General features: G+C 31.1%; 1 long non-coding RNA gene across 1 annotated transcript; it reads left to right on the top strand.

Annotated features, from left to right (window-relative positions):
• Nucleotides 1-4,171: 4,171 nt before the first annotated feature.
• On the top strand, nucleotides 4,172-22,295 carry LOC134251986 (uncharacterized). The gene is made up of 3 exons (XR_009988870.1): nucleotides 4,172-4,714; nucleotides 20,399-20,450; nucleotides 21,796-22,295. It is a non-coding gene; the product is annotated as an uncharacterized LOC134251986 (long non-coding RNA).
• Nucleotides 22,296-22,454: the final 159 nt, after the last annotated feature.

The following is a 22,454-nucleotide window of genomic DNA, read 5'->3' as shown; positions in this document are numbered from 1 at the left end:
AATTTCTATTTTTTATCTATTTCAGTTTTTAAATGATTGTTTATTTTTTTTCTTTCCTGTACAAATATATTCCATGAGTATATTTAACATTCACAATTGCTCCTTTAAGATGATTAAGTGTCATATTCATTTAAATAAAACTACATAGTACGTGATTCTTTCTTTCATATATATATATGATCATATTAATAAACAGTTAGCACCAAAATACGATATGTACAGTCAAACCATATGAATAATAATACTAAGAGCTTTTGGTCTTTAAATAATGAATTCATATGTCAAAAAGACTTAAGAGATTCATAAAATAATATTGGGTGTGGCATACCTCCGCAAAAACAACAGTTAAGCTTAACAACGATATGTATGAAAATAAAAAAAAACTTTCGCATAGTATGTTTGGATAAATTCAAGGACGTTTTTTATTATGTCCATATTTTTACACTGAATGCACTTGCGTATGAAAACAAAGTATACGTGGGAATTAGAATTTTATTCCGAAAAACAACTGCTACCCATCCGATATCATTCACATGATTAAATTAATGACATTATTTAAAAAAATAGATTTAATTGATTATTATCCAAATTTAATTGAAAGAAATGCAAATAAAAACTTAATGAATAATTTGTTAAATATTCTTATGTAACTTAAACAAATTCAGATATAAAAAATTGACTTTGTGTGCTAAACTCTGTGCAGTATATTTAACCATGTCCTGTAAAAAAAACAAACCATGTAATAGTATTTCTTTTTTAATATACTAGCAAGTCGGTTCAGGCTTTTAAAATGTTACAAATGTTCCATGAAAATTGTCATTCCAAGATGATGAAAAAAATACGATTATATGTAGCCACTGACATGTTACTTTTGAATAATGGAACAACTAGTAATTTATAAAAAGATAATAGAAAAATTGACATTAACAGGAGCATAAAAATGAAATGAGATGAAATCAATGAAATGAAAGTAAACACGCTTACTGAACATATGTCCTACTTTCCTGCACACCTGAACATATGTCCTACTTTCCTGCACACCTGAAGATAATGAACAATGGTGTTTACACCTGCAAACACAAACGTTATATATAATTGTATCGTTTTACTTTCATGGAAAATACTGTGAAAACCGTCTAATCCGACACCTAAATAATCCGACACACTGTGGATTCCGACGTTAAATGTCTTCCTTTCAAAAAAAGTATGTCATGTCTGTTGGTTACCTGTCATTCATCTATATTTTCCTAGTAAGATCTCCACAATATGCTTCTTTCTTCGTTCAAGGTTTGCCATGTTATCATTCTACAGTGGATGCAAGTTTTTAGCTCACCTGGGAATAAGAATTGTTAAAATCAAGTGCCAAGACTCCTTCCAAGGGGAGATAATCAAGAAATAACGCAAAAAGGGTGGGGTCATTAAAAAATCTTCTTCTCAAGAACCACTGGGCCAGGAAAGCTGAAACTTCTGTGGGAGCATCCTTGGATAGTGTAGATATTAAAATGTTAAAATCATGACCCCCGGGGGTAGGGCGGGGCCACAATAGGGAATTCAAGTTTTACATAAAAATATAGAACAAATTTTTAAAAATATTCTACTCAAGAACCACTTGGCCATGAAAGCTGAAACTTATGTGGAAGCACTCTTGGGTAGTGTAGATATAAAATTTTTAAAATCATGACCTCCGGGGGTAGAGCGGGGCCACAATAGGGAATCCAAGTTTTACATAGAAATATATAGAACAAATATTTAAAAATCTTCTTCTTAGAAATCACTGGGCCAGGAAAGCTGAAACTTATGTGGAAGCATCCTTGGGTAGTGTAGATATTAAATTGTTAAAATCATGACCTCCAGGGGTAGGGCTGGGCCACAATAGGGAATTCAAGTTTTGCATAGAAATATATAGAACAAATCTTTAAAAATCTTCTTCTCAAAAACCACTGGGCCAAGGAGCTGAAACTTCTGTGGGAGCATCCTTGGATAGTGTAGATATTAAAATGTTAAAATCATGACCCCCGGGGGTAGGGCGGGGCCACAATAGGGAATTCAAGTTTTACATAAAAATATAGAACAAATTTTTAAAAATATTCTACTCAAGAACCACTTGGCCATGAAAGCTGAAACTTATGTGGAAGCACTCTTGGGTAGTGTAGATATAAAATTTTTAAAATCATGACCTCCGGGGGTAGAGCGGGGCCACAATAGGGAATCCAAGTTTTACATAGAAATATAAAGAACAAATTTTTAAAAATCTTCTTCTTAGAAATCACTGGGCCAGGAAAGCTGAAACTTATGTGGAAGCATCCTTGGGTAGTGTAGATATTAAATTGTTAAAATCATGACCTCCAGGGGTAGGGCTGGGCCACAATAGGGAATTCAAGTTTTGCATAGAAATATATAGAACAAATCTTTAAAAATCTTCTTCTCAAAAACCACTGGGCCAAGGAGCTGAAACTTCTGTGGGAGCATCCTTGAGTAGTGTAGATATTCAATTGTTCAAATCATGACCCCCAGGGGTAGTGTGGGGCCACAATAGGGAATCCAAGTTTTACATAGAAATATATAGAACAAATCTTTAAAAATCTTCTTCTCAAGAACCACTGGGCCAGGGAAGCTGAAACTTATGTGGGAGCATCCTTGGATAGTGTAGATATTAAATTGTTAAAATCATGACCCCCAGGAGTAGGGCGGGGCCACAATAGGGAATCCAAGTTTTACATAGAAATATATATAGAAAAAAATCTTTAAAAAAGATCGGCATCACTCAAGTTACTCAGGTGAGCGATGTGGCCCATGGGCCTCTTGTAAAATAATACTGTATCTAAAAGTGAGAAAATGATAATATCATCACCACAAAAAGATATGCAGCATTATCATTTCAATACAGGGAGCGTTGTCCCATTGTTTAACTCTACCACAGGAAGGTTAACTCGTCCTCTTCTACTGACAGGCCAGCCCCAATTTCACTTTGTTTGTGGAGGTTTTGCTTGTTTGATTAAATGTTGTTTAATATCAGGATCAACTCCTTATTCCGCGATTATTGAGTAGACGTTCTAACAAACTGCACTACGATGACGACGTTTGTGGAGTAGATCAAGGTTTTTAAAACGGATTTTAATAGATTTATTTTGAAATAAATTCCAGGATAAGAATTATCATTTTTGTTTTGGAAATTAATTTTTCTAATGACTTTTTATATCAGAAATATTTTAAATTTAAAATCTAGTATATTTTACATATATTATTAATATACATGATATAAGCCACAATTAATTTCATTATTTTTGAAAAAGTATGATATGAACATCAAAAATCTACTTTTAATTAACATGAAGACAGTTTCATTTTTGTAGAAGCAGATTTCTACATAGAATAAAGCAACACATTTACATTAAAGTAGTTATCTTTCAAATTTTTAACCTTGATATTGTCCCTACTTGTTAAAAAGCAACAAATGATAAAGTTTATCTAAAGTCATTTATGTTACTAATTGTACTAATAAGTACCGTAAATCTGGATATTTTTACGTCGATTTTATTTTGCGAATCTTGGTCAAAAAGCTAATGATTAATTTTTACGATTCATCATTTTGCAAATGATCACTACTTTGTTTACACTTTCTTATTGTAAAATGTTAAATTAATTTTAAGAAAAAAAATTGCGAATGCAACAAACTATTTCGAATTTGCTAAAACTTTAACTACAGCAAAAATTCCAGATTTACGGTATATCAAGCCATGTTAACAACAGAGTTCTAAATGTAAGTTTGAAACACACTGTTCTAATAATCCGGGGACAGGTAGGTCAGCAGTATATTCCCATCGTGTGGAGTTTATTTATTCAAACACTCGTTACAAAATAAAATGTGGGACATTAAACTTAAAATAATAAGTATATCGTCTCAGTTTTTATTTCATTCCCACGGGAAAAGTTTAAGTAAAAAAATTATATTATTCTTAAACTAAGTGAAATGTGAAAGTAAAAAAAAACCTCATGCCCCAACCCCACAACTATATACTTAATATTGTATTGGTTTATATTTTGAACTTTACATCCCTCCATATATTTATAGTCAGGGTTATGGTGAATGCATATTTGTAATCAGAAATAAAATTGCGACAAACACATCAGTATCGTGTAAGTGGAAACAGGATAACACTACTTCATGAGTCTGTCGTCAGAAAAAAAGGATAAGGCAAATAGTTTTTACAGCCGCCCGACATTTAAAATGTTCAAACACAACTCCATATTACATCTGTGTACAGTAGAAGGTCTGATATATATGTAAATACATTTTGTGCCATTGGATTGTTATTATGTTCTGATTTTCTGTGCTGCTGATTAGTTATTTACTTTCGTGAGAAATGGATTAAATATATGATATTTACTTTCGTATGAAGTCTATTTAATATTCATAATTGTGTGTAGTCAAATTAAAATTTACATTCAGGAGCTATCATTCTTGTTCGACATCCTTTTCTCATGTGCCATCAACGTGATATTTAAGTATAGCGCCGGCTTAATACTGTTTGTACTTTTTTGTGGATATGGCAGCTGTGTTGTCCTCAATTATATCTAATTTGTATGGTGTCGAAATTTATGCAGTGTTTTACATTTTCTGCTGTCAATCAAATTCTTTCTATGTGCAATCACGTGATATCTAATTGAAATCATTTGAAAAAAGATGAAAAGGATACAATTTTCCCCGTGAAAGGTAAGAAATTTAAATTTCTCTCTCTCTCTCTCTCTCTCTCTCTCTCTCTCTCTCTATCTCTCTCTCTCTCTCTCCCTTCTCTCTTTACCTCTATCTCGCTGTATGTAGAGTCACTAAGTAAGTAGTCAATGCTTACATCGCAGGTTCGAATCCCACTGCGGGACGTGGAGACTGATCCTTCGAATGAGACCGTATAGACCGAGGTCCCGTGTCGCAGTAGGTGCTGGCGCTAAAAAGATCCCTCACTGCTCCAAGGCCCTGAGTGAAGCCCTCCACCGGCAAGTGGTGGCGTCTCTATATAAGTGAAAAATTCTCGAGAGGGACGTTAAACAACATACAATCAAAAAATCAATCTCTTTGTATGTTCCTTCTGTCAGAGCACCGTAAAATCATAAATTTTAAAAAAAGAAAACTTTGATGTATCCATCAATTGATAAAGAGAAGATAGTCGGAAATATTTTGAAAACTTATTGTCAGATAGAAATCAAACAAAAACGATACCATTTTTATCTTGATCAATTCCTTAAGTAAATGTTGGCTGCATAAAATATAAATTGAAGTTAGACAAATTCATCGCCTATATTATAAAAAGTATTAATTGTCAATTTTAGAATATAAAACATGAACTGTGCAGAAATCCTTTTTAATGTGAGATTTAAAATTCGATATTCTAAAAAAGGGATCTTTTTTTTCGATAGTAAATGATAAGCAACTTTATATATTAAATATGAAAAAAAAAAATTTACAGATTCACTTTATGGAAGTAAATATATTGTGTATCTTGTAATTTATAAACAAAAAGAACATCTGATGAACTATCTTTTCAATTTTCAGAAAACCTTAAATTTTTCAAAACTTCTCCCACCCCAATCCTCATATACCAACACTTTAACATATATGTATAGAGCAGCAAGGTCCTTTGGATTGCAAAAATATTTACTTTTGGATGCAAAAAAAAAAAAAACAACAAAAAAACCCAGAACATTTATGTATTTTGAAATTACTGTTTATCGATTGAATTATAACATTTTATAAACCCCCCTTTTTTTTTAAAAGAAGACATTTTACCGGTATCTTTTTTTAATTAAAAAAAATTTAAAATGTATTTTAAAAAACAGTATCTGATATTTAACAAATCTTTCCTTAATATTCTGTAAATTAAAAAAAAATTAATTTAGAAAAACTGGAAAACAAATTTTTAAAAGTAATTTCAAAAAAATGTTACTTTTTACATTTTTAATTTTTACATTTATTTGTTATAATTTGAAATTAAACTGAGTCTGACTGGAATAATATAAGTTGGAAATGTTTACCAATATCTAAAAAAATAAAATACTAGTAGAAATGGCAGTTTTCTTACCGAAAAAAAGAAACAGAGATTTCTTTCTTTTTTTTTATTTTTAAAAGAATTAATCGATAAATATAAAGATTTCTATTGATATGTGCTGTATTTAATATTGTATAACAAGTTCATATTCAATTTTTTATTTTCTAATACATGTATATAATTGCTGTGACCGGTTTGCATTGGATTTCTTTGTTTCCTATTCTTTATTGAGTTTATTCAAATTAATTTAAAAGAAATATATGTATTTTTTTTTCGCTTGTAAAATCAATCTTATTAAAATAATATGTTAGATTTGCTCACATACTCGCATTACTAACATCTAACATCGCGTACACGGTCAAGTCAGAGGCCAAATTCAAAACAACTCTGGACTTATTCGCTTTAACACATATACGATGATTTAACAAAGGACGATTTGATTGGTTGATAGAATTTGACATCTCATGTGACCCTCTACGGGATGTTGTTAAAAGTAAGTGACGCGAGTATACGAGCAGATCTTACATCTATTTTCAATCAAATTGGGTTGTAATATGATTTAAATTAAAACTGATAAAGTAAATAGATTTTCTTTCTGTAAATCATCAGAATCGTAGCAATTTTGTAAAATAAATTATTCTTAGTAATTGAGATCGAGATCTATTATATTTCATCGAAATTTCTATTTTTAATTTTATTCCAGTTTTTAATTTATTGCTTAATATATTATTTTTTTCTTTCCCATACAAATATATTCCATGAGTATATTTAGCATTCACAATTGCTTTTCAAAATGATAAAATTTCATATTTATTTAAATAAAACTACATAGTACGTGATTTTTTTCTTACATATATTCTCAGATTTTTATACATGATTATATACGTAAACAGTTAGCACCAATATATTTTATGTGCAGTCAAACCATATGAATGATAATACTAAGAGCTTTTAGTCTTTAAATGCTGAATTCATGTGTCAAAAAGACATTTAAGAGATTCATGAAATAAAATTGGATGTGGTATTTACAGGTGCAAAAAATTAAGTTATGATTATCAATTTTGTGTATGAATTTTATTGTAAAAATAGAAAATTATCTTTCTCATAGGATACATTGGGATTTAATTTGAACTTAGGTAAACAAGTTTTTTTATTTAATTATGGTGAGCTTTTTTGACATTTCCTGAATGCACTTTTTTATAAAACAAAGTTTGTGTGATAAATTAGCCCTAATTTTAAACATTGAAAAACAACTGCTGCCCCATCCCCGATATTATATGCTTGATTTAATTAATGACATTATTAAAAAAAAGATTTAATTTGTTATATTGATTACTGAGATAAAGCTAACACTATTTTTCTTACGGAAATACATTTTTTAAAACCTTTATTAATTCATGAATACATGTAATTAGTGTTTATTAATTTTAAATATTTCATATAATTTAAACAAATTTACATGTCATATAAAATTTGACATTGTTTGCCTACAACTGGCTGAGCAGTATATTTGACAAAATTTGTCTTTAAAAAAAAATATATGCTTGAAATTCTTTTGAACAGCTTATTCATAACCTTATTTCTTTGTAACAATTTTTTAAACGATAATTCTTTTTTTTTCATCTTTTTGGTCATTTTTTTTAATGTCGCCAATTTCTTACTTCTAATTTTTGTCACGGTTTTTTAGATGCCCTTTTCGTGATCAGTTTTGTACATATTTTATTATGCTACACCCTTGTCCGTCCGTCTGTCTCTCTGTCGTTCTGCACATGTCTGTATCTATTTGTCTGTTTGTTTTTTTCTCTACCTTTTGTCTGTTTCCAGACAAAGATTTACTACTGTTAACACTTGAGTTCACTATCGTTAACTATAGTAAATACTTTGATTTACTGTAGAAACAATACTGTAGAACTTTTTCGAAGATTAGAGCCTGAATATTTCTTGAATTATACACAATTGTTTTGAAAAAAAAATATATGTATATATACCAGATTTTTTTCGTTTTAGAAATTTATTTGTAGAAATTTCAAACCAAAAAATTAAAAAGATATATCTAAAAATTTGATTTGAGTTAGGTATGATGAACTATTGTAATCTACACCTCTTTTTCTTAGGATATGTACACAGACATTTTAACATTAGCCGTAACTTGTGAAATTTTGGAGCTATATCTCTCATGATTCAAACACATGGATTTCTTTGACAAGGTCCTACGTGGGTATGTTAAGGCAGTACATGGACCAGAATTCGGCGAATTAGGACTTTTTATAATTAAGTTACACTAATAAATCGGAAAAGTCAAGCATAAAACTTTTGTTATATATTTGCATTCTATAGACTTCAATTTGGACTTATACTACATGAAGCACTTCACCACGACTTCACCACGTGACGTCTATAATTAGAAAATATGCCTTAATGAAAAAGTGAAAAGTTCAACACAACCCCGGGAATAATTAAATTTTTTTAACAGTTTTCATGATAATTTCTTTGTAAAAAAATCTTTAATAAAAAGTTTTTTTTCTACTTTTTGGTCATAATTATTTTTGTGACGAAACCTTCGCAAAATTTTTACATTTTGTTCATAACATCTTAACAAATCATTAATTCCCACAAACCATATTATGCTACACCACTTTTCAAAAACAATAGAATCTCTGAACTTCTGTTGAAACAAATATTTCTGTTTCAAAGTGTGCTCTCTAGTTTGAACTTTTGTATCTTATTTGTTACGAACACTTGAGTTCAGGCTGATCGGCTAAGTAAACACTTTGATTTAATTTTAGAAAAATTGTTGAAGTATATTACCATACCTTATTCATAAGCTTTATTCCCAATGAATCACACATGATATTTTGTAAAAAAAATTGTATATATATATACTCTGCTACTGCATGATCAACAGTTTTTGGGTTTGGTAAATTTATTTGTAGATAATTTCAAACAAAAAAATTAAAAATATATCTGTTTGATTTGCCTCTAAGTATATTTTGATTAATTTTTACACCTCAAATCAATCTTAGATATGTTATAAGAAATTGTTAACATTGGCCGTAACTTTTAAATTTTGTAGCTATAGCTCTCACGATTCAAAAACATGTATTTCTTTGACAAGGTCCTGCGTACGTTGAATACCAATATATTTACCTTTTTTGGTCTTGACCTAAGAGTTTGACCACTATTTCAAGAATTTGCCCCACTATAACCTCGCTCACAAAGTTTACAAAAATTGTGTTACGACCTTAATACTGCACACGTGCATTTTTTGTCACATTATCTTTCCATCGATGTAAATTTGCTTGGAATTTATATTTTAAACTTTGATTCAAACCAACTTTGAAAAAGAAACCTTTGGATATAACACTTGTAGCCTCAACACAAGGGCATTCATATGTTACAGGTGTATTTCTTGTGACAAGGCCTTTCTTTGAATATCAACAATTTGAGCTCTTGACCTATGAGTTTGATATAAATAAATCCAGGCAAACTTAAACCTTGGTCAGATCTTTTGAACATTTAGTGTAAGAGCTTTAACATGTAAGGTATTTTTTCAGGATAAAAGTTTTCCATGGTATAATTTTTTTTACCCCTTGACTTTTAAGTTGTATCCAACTCAAAAGGTACCCCCACAATATTGTATTTATTTTTGCTAGTCTGTGTATGCATATGAGGTTTCTTCAGAATTTACTGACACATTGTATTTATTTTTCTTTCTAATGAACGTCTTTTTTTGTAAATGGCTTATATGTTTGACCCGCTAAGAATTAATATAAACAAATATAAAACCATTTACAATCACGAAATCAGATATTGAAAAAATTCAATCCCTTCTTTCATACTCTCAATTGCACCCATTGCAAATTAAATGTATGGATATGTTTTTTTTTTCATTTTGCAAGTTTGTTAAAATTTCCACCGGGAAAACAGAGACCGTTTTAATAATAAATTCACATAATAGAATCAGCAAGCTGTAACAAATCGGGTCAAGGCTAAAGGACCTGCAGAAAAAAAATCTTGTCAAAGAGTTGGATCTTTTATTGTTATTTTTTCCTAAGATGTCAATCAAACCGGACCTGCCAAAAAAAAAACCCCACAAAAAACAACAATGGACAAATCTTGTCAAAGGGTTGGATCTTTTATTGTTATTTTTTCCTTAGATGTCAATGAATCAAAATTAAGGAAATTATGGAAAGCCATACATTGTAAATAATTTCAAAGTAAATAATACTCAACTGCGCTGCATGAATTGGTACTGCATGATGTTAAGTAAGCAAGTAAACAAATATGACATTAAAATGGAATAGCTCTCCCAGGTCAACAGGCATGAACAAGTTTATTCTTTATTCAATAGTTTTTCGACTATTAATTATAAATATTGCATATCTGTTTAATTAATTCTTATTAATTTAAAATAACTGGTTTTTGAATTGATCTCTTTCTTTTAAACATTAAAATTTATGTCTTAATGTTTTCCGAATGGCCTTTCTACATTAAACATATGAAAACATGATTGCAATGAATTATTTACTTAATTTATTATTACAAAAATCACTACAAATCAAAATTTTGATAAAATTAATGGTAAATGTCCAATCATAATGTTGATACACAGTCAATTTTCTTTTTAAAACATGCATATTGTTTTAGTGAGAGTTGAACACACTCTTCAGCTCGCTCTGAAAAACAGGAAGACGCTACTAAACATATTAAATCATCAGGAAAAGTATAATAAACATAGTTTTTGCAGCTTCGATACAGAATACTTCAGTGTGAACGTGTGTAGATTTGATACATATACATTTTTGCTATTTATTAGTTATTCAGTTGTTTTTCTATGCTGCTGATTTGTTATTTATTTTTGTGTGAAATTGAATGATATATTATATTCACTTTTGTATAAAGTCTTCTTTATATCCATTTCGAGTCTAGTCAATTTCAAATTTACATACATAAGCCATCATACATATTCCACTTCCCGTTGTTGTATGTCATCAACGTGTAACTCTTTGTATATCACCGGCTTAATACTGTATATGTACTTTTATGTGCACTGGTCTCAACAGTTCTTTTTGTCGTCAATTATATCTACTTTTGTATTGTGTCAAAATGTTATTTAATGGTCCACAATTTTATGCAGTCAGTCAAATTTTCTTTTGTATGTGATTTCTACTGGAAATATGTACTGGAAAAGGAAATAAAAAAGTAATTTTAAAAAATGCTACTTTTAATTTGTTATTAACTGAAGTGAAACTGAATGAGACTGGAATAATATAAATAGAATACATGTTAGTTTTCTTATTTAAAAGAAGAAATAGTAAGACTTTTTATTTGATTTTTAAAAGAATTTATCACATTAACTAAAATAATAAATTATACAAGTACATGTTTAATTTGATTTCTAATATGCTTTTCTGTGACCGGTTCTAGAACGCGAAGGGGTACATTTGATTACTCTGTTTCTAGTTCTTTATTGAGTTTATTAAAATCAAAGAACCTTTAAATACAAAAAAAAAAGTGCTTAACCACTTGGTTGTAGTTAATCTAATTAAAATAGGATGTTAGAATCTCTTCCATACTCGCTTTACTAACATCTAACATGTTGTAGAGAGTCAAATCAGAGGCAAAATGCGGAACATCTCTTACTCTAAACTTATTCCCTTTAACACATATACGATGATTTTGCAAACGGCGATTTGACTGGTAGATAGAATTTGACATTTGATTCGACCCTCTACGGGATGATGTTAGATGTAAATGAAGCGAGTATACGAGCGGATCTAACATCTACTTTTTGTTAAATTGGGTTGTAGTATGGACTAAAAACACTGATAAAGTAAATCGATTCACTTTCCGTAAATTCATTAAAATCAGAGTGCATTTGTAAAAATAAATATTCTCATTGTTTAAATACTTAATTCATGTATCAAAAGACTCTTAAGAGATCCATGAAATAAAATTGGATGGGGCATACCTCCTCAAAAACAACACAGTTGCAAATATAACGATATATAGTGAAATATGAAAGAAGAGAGTGACCTTCTTATATTATATTGGGATAAATCGAATAGATGTGATTCGAAGAAGTTGTTTCTTTTTCATTATGTTCATATTTTGACACTGAATGTGTAATGTATCCATTACATATCTAAAAAAAAAACAATATTGCAGACAATTTTTTAAATAGTATTTCTTTTTTTATAAACTAGCGTTTTTTTAAATGGTTAAACGCATTTATAAAGCCAACCTATTTGAAAAAGGGGCAGGGTGGCTTATTTTAATGAAAGTCGGTGTAGGCTTTTTAAATGATAACCATAAATCTAAATGGAGGCTTCATACTTTAATGATTATTTGATTTTATTGATTAACTCTACAAATATTCCAGAGAAATTGTTGTTCCACGAATAATGTTGAAAATATGGTATAGGATTATATGTAAACATTGACATTTTACTTTTCAATGATGGAACAACTAGTTATATATAAAAAGAAAGAAAATGGAATAATTGACAGAAAAAGATGCATGAAAAATAAATTTAAATAAGATGAAAACAATGAAATAAAGGAACAAGTGCTTACTGAACATATTTTCTGCATTACTGCACACGATAATGAACAATGTAAATTACACCTGCAGACACAAATGTTATGTATAATTTTGATGTTTTTTTTTCATTGTAAATATATAAGTTCCACTTCCTTAGATGTGCTAAAATATTTCCTTTTGAGTAATTTTGTTATAATAATTACTTTTGTATTCTTCTGACTTCTATATCTACTTTACAAAGCCCTAAATTGGTATACCTACATTTACGTGAAATTGATTTGAATGGTTTATTCATAAACTTTCTAACTTTGTAAAAATAAATTAAAACGATAAAAAAAATTGTTGAAGAATTTGTAAGGAACAAAAACTGTCCTTTTCCCCACACACGTGTTACTGCCTAGCCGTGGCTCGGAGTGATTTCTAACAAATGTCAATCAAAGATTGAATGGACCCTGCACCGTTCAATTAAGTATTTATCATTTTTTTTAATGACTGACAAGAAAAACAACTGTAAATCGCTTTTTCATTTAAAGAATTAAGTTGTATGACCTGTAAATTAATTCCATGATATCACAGCATACATTTTACAAAACAAAAAATATTTTAGTTTATAAGGTGTGCAAATATCGATATCACAAAACACGATTGTTTTCTTTTAAGATCTAATTTAGATAAGGAATCGATCCGACCGATTTAATGTGGTCATCTACAGCTTGTGAAACGTAATATATAGTTTTTAAACACACGGAATCGGTCTTCGAGACCAGAAGAGAATTTGGGTAGAGCTAATACATGCTTTTATATAGTGCTGTATTTTACTTCTCTCTTCCTAATTTTATCTTATTTACATTGAAAATGATTCAATCAATTTATATATCATATATTTATCTTATTCTTAACAAGCTAATTCAGAGAATTTGTGTCCCCCGCTTAAGGAAAAAGAAAAACATGCGCAGTTCGGGGGGAGGGGGAGGGGGTCGGATCCCCCTCACTGAATTTTGTAGAATTATTAAATGTTTACATGCATGTATACTGAAGCAAATAAAATATACCATTATGAATATAAATATTGAATTGCTTATTCTTTATTATGTGTATAGAAGATTCTTTTTACATGGAATATTTATCACACTGTAATGATGACTTTTGAATTTGTACAAGCCAGATCTCGTAATTTTTTTCATTTCGTGTGCTGAATACTATAATTTAGTAAATAAAAAATAGAGTATTTTTTTTAAAAAAAATGTTCCGTCCGGGACTTGAACTCGGGACCTCTCTCATGGGAAGCGAGAAGCATACCACTAGACCACGGAATCGCTTTACTTGGAGTCAAGTATATGCAGAAGTGAAGTCACATACATGTATATATCCGTGTTCGGCAGTGTCAAAAGTTTACACAATCAAAGGTGTTTGATTTATTTAGTCTTCATTTAAAAATAGTTCTAATACATGTAGATGTAATAAGAACATAACGTCCGCCGAAAAGCACTTTTATACACAAAAACTCTCCTCATGCCCCTGTGCTAAAAAAGCGACATGTAATATTATATATACTAATAAAACAAACAGGACTTTGAGAGGGGTGAGAGAGGTCCTAGGGAGTTTTGGTACAAAATTAAATTGCATAAGCTCAAAATCTTCTGGAAATATCGCACGGAAATGATAGAGTTACACACAGACAGAATGTTTAAATTTACGACCTTGAACTTTGACCTTTTGACCTCAAAAGAAATAGGTGTCTTCATTAGGCCACAGGGAGTTGTTATGTAAAATTTCATTGCAATAGCTTTAATGGTTCTAGAGATATCGTGTGGAAACGAAAGTGTTATAACAGACACTTTTCAAGCGGGGCAAATTTTACTAGGTTATACAGCACGGAATTATTCATTGAATGGCATATATCATGAATGATATATATTAGTGCAATGCAATATTTTTATTAAAGTTGTTAATTTTTACAAATATATTGATAATCGACAATGTAATTGAAAGTATCCTATGTCAAATATCGAACACACTAGTATTTATTACCTAATCGCATGTAGAACATTTTAGAAAATTTTAATTTTCTGAATACGCAATAAGTAAATTTTACAATGGAATTCAAAAGGATATATCATGCCTAATACTATATTGAAATCGACAATGTAATTGAAATTATCTAAGGACTTGAGCGGTTCACATGTATAAAGAACAATTGCTATGTGAATAGGAAGAACGTTACATCTAAACTATACCTAGGCTAAAAGTTCATGTTTTGAAATATTTAAAGTAACATATGGTATTGTTTCAAAATTATTTTTTTTTACCGAATGTAAAAGAGGAAAATTTTACATAATTTATATGAATCCAGTTTGATTTATGATAAACCCCGAAGAAGCCACTGTGTTTTATGTCCCCGTAAACGAATTTTTCGGGGAAATATAGTTTTTGTCGTGTCTGTCCGTCCGTCAAACTGTCTGTCTGTCTCTGTTTGTCAACAAAAATTTTAACAGTGTCCATTAACATTTGATTTAGTGGAGCTATGACTTTCACATTTCACATGTGTATTCCTAGTGAAAAGTTCGTTCTTTGGGTAACGCCAAAGAGCTTTTGACCTTGAACTTGCAGTTTGACCCAATTTACAAAAAAATTCCAACTTTTCACTTTGACCATATCTTTTCATCAGGACATACAAAGACATTTATACTTCATGTATTCTTTGTTTAAAGTCCTTTCGTTGGATACCAACAACTTGACCTTTTGACCTTGCACTTTGGAGATTAACGTATTTATGAAAAAATCTTTAACCTCGGCATAACATAACATTATTTGACCCTTAGACCTTGGAGTTTTATATTCCTATTTTTCTTTATTTTAAACCTTGGTTATAATTAACTTCTGAGCGGTTAGGACTAGGGCTTTTATTATTTACATATGTATTCTCTGTGGCAAAACCTTTCATAGGATATCAGTTACCTCGACCTTTTGACCTTGATTTTTAGATTTCAATTCTTATGGCAAAACTTTAACCTTGACCAAAACTTTTGAACACCAAGGGCTAGTAATCTGATACTTAATACATGTAATCCTTGTGAGAAAGCTCTTCATTGGATACCAAGAACTTGATCCTCTGACCTTAGATTTGACCTTCTTTTAAAACACAAACATTGACCTAAACTTTTAAAGGCTTAGGGCTAGTGCTTTCATACTTTACATATCAAATCCTTGTGACAAGACCTTTCATTTGATAGTTAGACCTTTGACCTTGATCTTTGATTTTGACCTTCTTTTTAAAATATTTAAATCTGGCCATAACTTTTGAAGAGTTAGTGCTAGGGGTGCCATACTTCACACATTCGTATGTATTTTTTGTGGCAAGACCTTTCATTGGATACCAATTTTTAATAAATTACCTTAATCTTTTGACCTTGACCTTGGAAATTTCAATTCTTATGACAAAACGTTAACCCACTTTTACGTTTCAGAATTGTATTTCCAAAGAGTTTGCATTCAAAAAAGGTTTATTCTTCGCTATGTGGCCATATGGGATAATCAGTGTTTCACAAATATATCTTGTTCGTTAAGATTCTATGAAATTACTAATTTTCGTGGGAAGGGTGGGGGGATTCTTAATTTTCATTGTATGAAGAGACCCACGAATTTATGTCCACCGCAAAATGAACATTTTCACATACATTTCTACTGAACAACTTTGACTTAATTCAATAGATCTTTTTTTTTATGTGACCCCACAATGACCCCCTTTCTTTTCAAAATTCCTCGGATATGCCAATTAATTTATCATTAAATTGTGCTAATTATGCCATTACCAAAATATTCACCTTCAGGCAACATCTTCTGGCATTATTGCCGCAATATTGCAGCAACATTCTGGCATTACATTGCAGCAATATTGCGGCTATATCGTTTTTCGTATGTAAATTAGATTTGCGGCAATAGTGCAAGAAAAGTGTTGCGGCAATATTGTGGCACTATTGTACATGTACTAACATTTTGGCAATATTGCAGCAATATTGTGGCAATATCGTTTTTCGTATGTAAATTAGATTTGCGGCAATAGTGCCAGTAAAGTGTTGCGGCAATATTACGGCAATATCGTTTTTCGTATGTAAATTAGATTTACGGCAATGCAAACAATTGCAGTACATGTATTATTTCAGGTTTTGCTGCAGCAATAATGGGACAACAATGCAGTACTACCTATATATAAATTGGTATTTAATAGAAATAATGATCTATCAATCTAACAATTAACAAACTGTGCTGAGGAACATAAAAATGAAGAGCATAATAAGTTACAGAGTAATTAGAAATAGACAGAAAAACTTTGTTAAAAAAAGATGTGTGTTTGAAACACTATATATGCCCCCAATGACAACAAAGTTTGAAAAAACTTTTTTAACATATAGGTCACAGTCAAAGTCACAAGGTCATTGATCTTGGTGTCATTTGAAAGAACTTAATTAGTGGAATATGCATACTAAATATATGGTTCAAAATTTATGGTGGAGGTTTTTATAAAGGCTGTTTTTAGCATATAGATCACAGAGAAGGTCACAAGGTCATTGACCTTGGTGTCATATGAGAGAGCATAATTAGTGGAGAATGCATACCAAATATAAGGATCCATCTTTCATGGTTCAAAAATAATGTCGAAGGTTCAAAAAATCTATTTTAAGCATATGGGTCACAGCCAAGGTTACAAGGTCAAAGACCTTGGTGTCATTTTAAAGACCTTAATTAGTTGAGTATGCATATACTAGATATATAGTGTCTACTTCTACTGGTTCTTAAATTATGGCGAATATTCAATAAAAACTATTTTTAGCATATAGGTCACAATCAAGGTCACCAGGTCATTGACCTTGGTGTCATTTGAAAGGACTTAATAAGTGGAGTATGCATACCAAATATGAAGTCTCTATATCTCATAGGTTCAAAAGTTATCACATATGGCCAAGGTTAAAGTTTACAAACAGATAGGACAAAAATAATGTGCACCCCAATCTATTAATCCGGGCACATAAAAAATGTGTATATAAAAATATCAATAATTAATATGCCACTGTTAAAATCTCTATTTTAAATAACCTTAATTAGCTGCCCATCATATAGTCCCCAATGACAATCAGTATTATGTATAATACAGTACCGACCAGGCCCAACCTGACACAATGTAATCCCAGAGCAGTCCCGGGGACTGCTTTCTCGGACTGCTAAAACAGTCCCACAGCGGTCCCAGAGTAGTCCCACAGCAGTCCCACAGCAGCAGTCCCATAGCAGTCCCAGCAGTCCCAGCGGTCCCAGAGAGCAGTCCCAGCAGTCCCAGTGGGCGGGGTTTATTAATATATTGGGCGGAGCTACTCAGAAATGATATTTCCAATAAACAATGGAACTATAAAAGGCAGTAGAAATTGATTCTGGATAGTATGCCAGGATTCCTTACATGTACGCAGAGGTCAATTTCGAACACAAAATGTACATTTACGCGCATAAAAATTGAAATAATTACAATATTTATTGGAGAAAGAAGGCTTTCACACTTACATGTACATATATGAATCACAATGAACAGGAATATTTAATCACAATCCTTGGGTATTTTAATAATTCTTCTGTGATTGATACAAGTTCCAATATTTCTTTTTTATACAAAAAATTAAATGTGAATTAACAATTTCCACCGGAAGAAGCCTAAAATAGATCTGATCATTTTATGGCCAATTTAGACTAAAAGGATACTCTAAAATTATTCTTTGATAATTTTGCCAAGTATTATTATTCATTCATGATTATTTTTACTGACTTGTCAATTTAATTATCTTTAATGTTTAGTTCTATAAAACTCAGTTTTTAGTGTTTTATTTATAAATGTTAGAGTGTACATCTGTAAATCACCAGGATGGAAGCTTCAGATTATGTTCAAAATTAAGTAATCCCGAAAGAAATTTATGCACATTTCATCTATCACTTTTTTTGCATTAAATTAATTGAAATTAGGGTCATTGTTTACCAGCATGTTCAATGATGTGTAACACTGATGCAAAGACCCAAATAACATGTATCGATTTTTCTGCCCAAAGGCGATTGAAACAATGGGTGTTGATACCATCTTATAAACATTAATCGGCCAGTTAAACGCAAGCAAATAAAAAAAGGAAATAAATCACTATTCCCGGTATTTACATTTTTTTTAAAACCTAGTTTATAAATTAAAAGCTACCGGTAATTAATAAATTTCCCAATGACTATTCACATAGTTTATGTTACGGGAGAATGGTAGCATAATTTTATTTCATGGTCATTTAATACATTGTTGGGTTTTATTTGAGGGTTACATTGAATACTCTCTTTTAGCGTGGTCCATATAAAATGTGTAGTATTTTTAATTAAAAAAAATCTTATACACCTGTATCTATCTGAAATGATTATTTTTAAATAGTAAAAATGCAAATTTTGAGTACCTAATTTAACATTAAATAATTAAAAAGGCCCACGTGTAGCTATTTTTTTTTCTTAATAACTTGTAGTTTATTTTTATGGATAATTTTTTTCTCATGAATTCCTTATTTATAAACTTTTTTTCAAAAAATATATATATATCAAACTACACATTTATTTGTGTAAGTATACAGTCCATGAAAATATGAATTAACTATAATAATCTCTACCTTATTAAAAGAATGTAAGTTAACAGTTTAAAAGTCTTTCTGCTGCAAGTAAACAAAACAACAAGAGGTCTGCAAATTCAGAACACATAAGGGGGAGGAGCTATCATGTCAATCCGAACCTTTTCACACATGAGTGAACAAATCAGTCCATGAAAGCAGTGCCAGGGGCAGCTGGGACTGCTGGGTCTGCTTTCATAGCAGTCCCAGAGCAGTCCAATAGCGGTCCCACAGCAGTCCAGAGCGGTCCCAAAGCTCTTTCTGGGACTGCTTTGTTGTCAGGTTGGGTCTGGTCGGTACTGTATATATAGCTTGTTTGTAATTCATATATATAGAATTTTTATTTTCTCGTAGGTATTCAAATTTATGCAATAAATTAATTATATATGTTCATGCATTCATCTTTTCCTGCAACAAGGGTATGAAATATATTATACATACATGTATAGTATACATGCATCACAAGCACTAGTTGAAATACATATAATATATCTTTTTTTTTATCTCTATAGAATCATTCATCTAAAAAAAATATGGTTTTAACTTACCAAGTTTGATATATGTACCATGAAAACAGAGTTAGACATTCCTATATAATTCTTTCAAAAGGTCCTGCCATGGAAACTGCTGAAATTCTTTTTTCTAGCTATTCCACATTATTCAGCCTCACTAGTCATCATGTCTAATCCTACTGTACACAACTAACAACCCCAATTAACTTGATACCATTCAATAATGAAGCAAAACATGCTTGCCTTAGAACTTTTTCCATTTTATTTAAAAAGACTGAGCATGCTCACAACTGCCTATCGGGTAATCATAGATCTTCTGGACACATTCTGGCAATACCGCCAGAAAGACTTTTTTCGGCAGTATTGCCAGAATGTCACCAGAAGTTGTTGCCGCTAGCGGCGATATTTCTCTAACCCCAAAACTTGCTTCTGGTGACAAAAATGTGTTGCTGCAATGTTGCCGCAATAAAGCGGCAATATTGCTGCAATGGTTTTACTTTGGTAAGGGTGGTAATGAAAGAAGTGCATCAGATATACATTTCAATAACTTGATCTGTATATGACAATCTTTAAAAAAAGTTTAGACTACAATTGTCTACTGAAGAATAATATTGCTGATATATATTGCAGTTGTGCATGTACAGTACCGACCAGACCCAACCTGACACAAAGCAGTCCCAGAGTAAGTTTATAAGTTTGTGGTTTATTCCGGATCCAAGCAGAAAATAAATAATCAAAGGGCGTACTTGTTTCAGACATCCGGGCGCTGACACGCTTCACTTTTATCGCATAACATATTATCCCTGAAAAGAGTGGCCGGAAATGGCTGTTATTGCTCCTGTTGCTGTAAAAAAAATCTGGGACGACGATTTTGTGGATATATTTCGTTTTGATTTTTACTAGATTCATTCAATGCACAATCTGCCAAAATACGCGCTGTCACCAAAATAAATAACGTTTTTTATGTAAAAGTTTAGACTTTGAGGGTTATAACATAAATTATTTTTTAATGATGTCTTTTACAGTTTTCTTTTTATATTCGTTTGAAATTGGTATTGTTTTCAAGTGAAATCTACATGTATTATGTCATAACCTTTGACGTTATATAAACACACGTATACAGTTATAAAAACGCTTGCGTTATATTAAGGAAAACGTTTGCAACTGTAAATATATAATGTATACGTTAACGTATGACGTAAACATTACATATTTACATTTGCAAACGTTTTCCTTAATATAACACAAAAGTTTTTATAACTGTTAATGATATCATCGAGTAAAGATTAAATGATTTATCTTGAAAAAAAAAATCAAATATTTGAAAGAGCACCATCTAAAATAATTATAGTCTTTCTGATGTCACAATTGATGTATATTTATTACTTCTAACATGTATATTTATTACTTCAAACCTCATGTTAAAAGACTGACGAAGAAATATGTAACTTATATGTACAGAATGGATTCGAGTTCGAGTCTAATCATTGCAACAAAATGATAAAATGACACTTGTGAAAAAACAACCAATGAACGGGGGTGGGGGTCCTGAAACCTCCCCCTGGATCCTCCACAGTTCACTCACTGTCTGGAAGGCTGGTGGGCTCTCCCAACTTAATTTTCGTGATATTAGTAAAATTTAGTATCAATTAGTACTGAAATAAGTGGATATTGAAAGTAGTTGGCATCTTCACCCCATCCACTCCTTACCCACACGAAACAGGATTTTCGACTATGGGCAAATTTTCTTTTTTTTCTCTTTTCAACTTTTTCAGTTAGTACTTTTTTTTTCTCTGGCTGCCCCCCCACCCTTATTTCAAAAACGATGCTACTTGGCTGCGCTAGTCCGGAATGTTTTACACAGACGCCATGTCAATCCAAAAGCCACCTTTTCACAAACATTAAAATAAATGTTGTAAGACCTCTTATCTCGTTATGGTGTATGAACTTTAATTTTATTGAATGTAAAGGTATTACCTAAAATAAAACACAGAAGGAAATTTTAAATAGAATATTTTTGAATTTAGGAAGATACATAAAACATCCAGTGATGTCCGTTCATTCGAAATTTTTTTTCCCACCTCCGATTGAAAGATGTACCGCGAGATTCGATCGATGAAATACATGTAGGTTATTCTATGAAACACATGGAGGACGGAACAACATTCAAGATCAAATGTCCACTAAACAATACAAAACAGAAGCAGTTGAGTCAACACGGACCACCAAAACATCAGAGGTGGGATCAGGTGCCACTGGTGGAGTGAACATCCTCTGCTGACCGGTCACACTCACCGTTTGCTCTTTGTCATGATCGGGATAAATGGGGAAAATCCTTTTTGGGGGTTTAGTCCCTTTTAATTAGCCATCCCACATTCAATTTGCTTTTGACGCATTATGGTTATAAATTTGCTAGTACTGGACAATTAATTAATAAGATATAGTTCAAATACAACAAAAGTTGCAACGTCAATATGCTCTTATCTCATCAATATATTTCATTTCCGTAGTTTTTTTTTCTAAATTTCTGAATACAGTCGGTATTTTGTCGGCCTATTCAGATGGCATATATGTACAGTATATATATGTAAAAAAATCAGTCATTTTTATACACCTCAGTAAAATACATGTATATATATTTATAAACCAAGACCCGAGTACCTGTGATACTCTCCACGGCACCCCA

The sequence above is a fragment of the Saccostrea cucullata genome, unplaced genomic scaffold (assembly GCF_032062105.1).
Source record: "Saccostrea cucullata isolate Sc308-1 unplaced genomic scaffold, CSIRO_AGI_Scuc_v1 ctg8417, whole genome shotgun sequence".
In the NCBI taxonomy this organism is placed as follows: domain Eukaryota; kingdom Metazoa; phylum Mollusca; class Bivalvia; order Ostreida; family Ostreidae; genus Saccostrea; species Saccostrea cuccullata.
Note: the sequence above shows the minus strand (reverse complement) of the source record. Positions and strands in the feature narration are given on the sequence as shown.